Genomic DNA, 2,314 nt, shown 5'->3' with positions numbered 1-2,314 from the left:
TCTATGGATCACAGGAAGAGAGGAAGGAGAAGAATTTCAGGTTAATGGTGTTGACCAGATCTTAAACAGGTTGCAGAAGAGAATTTCCTGAAATTAAGGACAGACATCCCCATACAAATACAGGAAGCACATAGAACACAAAATAGACAGGATCAGAAAAGAAAATCCCCATGACATATCATAGTAAAAATACTAAATTTACAGAACAAAGAGAGAATACTGAAAGCAGCAAAAGAAAAACAACAAGTCCACATACAAAGGAAAGCCCATCAGAATTACAACTAACTTGTCAATGCAAAGTATGAAAGCCAGAAGAGCCTGGACCAAAGTATTTCCAATTCTACGTGACAATAGATGCCAGCCCAGAATACTATACCCCGCAAAAATGTCTATTATAGTTGAGGGGGAAAGAAAAGTCTTCCATGATAAGAATAGCCTGAAAGAATACATGTCCACAAAACCAGCCCTCCAAAAATATTTGAAGAAATACAGAGAGCAGAGAGAGAAACAACTTTACCCTAGGGGCAATGAAAGAAAATAAAACAAAGATATAATCTAGGAAACACAAAATTACACAGAGAACACAAACAGCAATCAAAATGACGGCAACCAATGCACACCTTTCAATAATAACCTTAAATATCAATGGACTGAACTCCCCAGTCAAAAGACACAGGCTAAGGGAATGGATTAAGAAAGAAAATCCATCTCTTTGCTGTCTGCAAGAAACCCATCTCACCTTCAAGGACAGGCACTAACTTAAGGTAAAAGGATGAAAAGAATATTCCAAGCAAATGGCTTACATTAAAAAATTAGAGCCCGAATAAATGACCTAACTCTGCAACTTAATTAACAGAAGATATAAGACGGATCAATTCATTCTGAACAAAGGAACAGTTAACCAAGAAGAAATTACAATCCTTAACATATATGGAGAAAATTCTGGTGCATCCAAAATCATAAAAACAACACTACAGGACTTTAAGACACAGATTAACCCCAACTCAGTAATAGCAGGGGACTTCAATACCCACTGTTTCCATTAGACAAGTCAATTGGACAAAGAATAAACAGAGAGACATCTGAATTAAATGATACCATACATCAAATGGACCTAACAGACATCTTTCGATTATTTCACCCAAGCACCAAATAATACACTTTCTACTCAGCACCTTATGGAAATTTTTCAAAGATGGACCACATACTGGGCCACAAAACAAACCTCAACATATACAAAAATATTAAATAATTCCAACCATTCTATTGGACTACAAAGCAATAAAGCTCAAAATCAACACTGGATGAAGCCTTAGTCACTACACGAACTCATGGTGATTGAACAACACACTCCTAAACAATGAGTGGGTCAAAGGAGAAATTAAGAAAGAAAAGAATTCCTGGAATTCTGGAATTCAACTAAAGGACAGTACAACACAACACAACCTCTGGGACACATTAAAAGCAGTTGTAAGAAGGAAGTTTATAGCGCTAAGTGCCTACATTAAAAAATTGGAAAGAGCCCAAATAAATGACCTCAAGACACTGGAAAGGCAAGAACAAATGAAACCAAACCCAGCAGAAGAGAAGAAATAACAAAAATCAGAGCAGAAATAAATGAAATAGAAACAAAGAAAACAATACAAAGAATCAAGGACTCTAAGAGCTGGTTCTTTGAAAAGCTAAACAAGATAGACTGACCCTTACCCCAGTTAACGAAAAGAAAGAAAAGCAAACCCAAATCAACACAATCAGAGATTGTGAAACATCACAACAGACACCCAAAAGACCCAAACTGTTATAAGGGAATATTTTAAAAACCTATACGCTACTAAATCTGAAAGTCTAAAAGAAATGGATGGATTTCTGAAATCATGGGAATCTCCAAAGTTAAACCAAGAAGAGATCAACACCCATAATATATAAGGAAGTTGAAACAGTAATAGAAAGCCTCCCAACTAAGAAAAGCCCAGGCTGAGATGGATTTGCAGCAGAATTCCACCAGACATTTAAAGAAGACCTTCAACCCATATTACTTAAATTATTCAAAACAATAAAAACAGAGGGAGAACTCCCTAATTCTTTCTATGAAGCCAGCATCACTCTAATACCCAAACTGGGTAAAGACACAACCAAAAAAGAAAACTATAGACCCATATTTTTGTGGGTTCTCCTCAGGCCAGCTGTGAAGACCCTAACCTGGATCGGGTCCCCTGCCAATTAGGGGGGCACGAGGCATGGAGTCACAACACACAGACTCCAGGAGTCGGGTAGAAACAAGCACTAGGCGAGGTGCTGCAGGCTCGTTTAATTC

The 2,314-nt window shown here is 37.4% G+C and overlaps 1 protein-coding gene across 6 annotated transcripts in view; it reads left to right on the top strand.

The window, feature by feature from the left end:
- Positions 1-2,314, top strand: part of Dgkh (diacylglycerol kinase eta) — a 237,133-nt gene that overhangs the window by 101,694 nt on the left and 133,125 nt on the right. The gene's annotated exons all lie outside the window — the stretch shown is intronic.

Source organism: Nannospalax galili, unplaced genomic scaffold (genome assembly GCF_000622305.1).
Source record: "Nannospalax galili isolate Female #2095 unplaced genomic scaffold, S.galili_v1.0 scaffold386, whole genome shotgun sequence".
In the NCBI taxonomy this organism is placed as follows: Eukaryota; Metazoa; Chordata; class Mammalia; order Rodentia; family Spalacidae; genus Nannospalax; species Nannospalax galili.
This window is presented reverse-complemented; position numbering and strand designations above follow the sequence as displayed.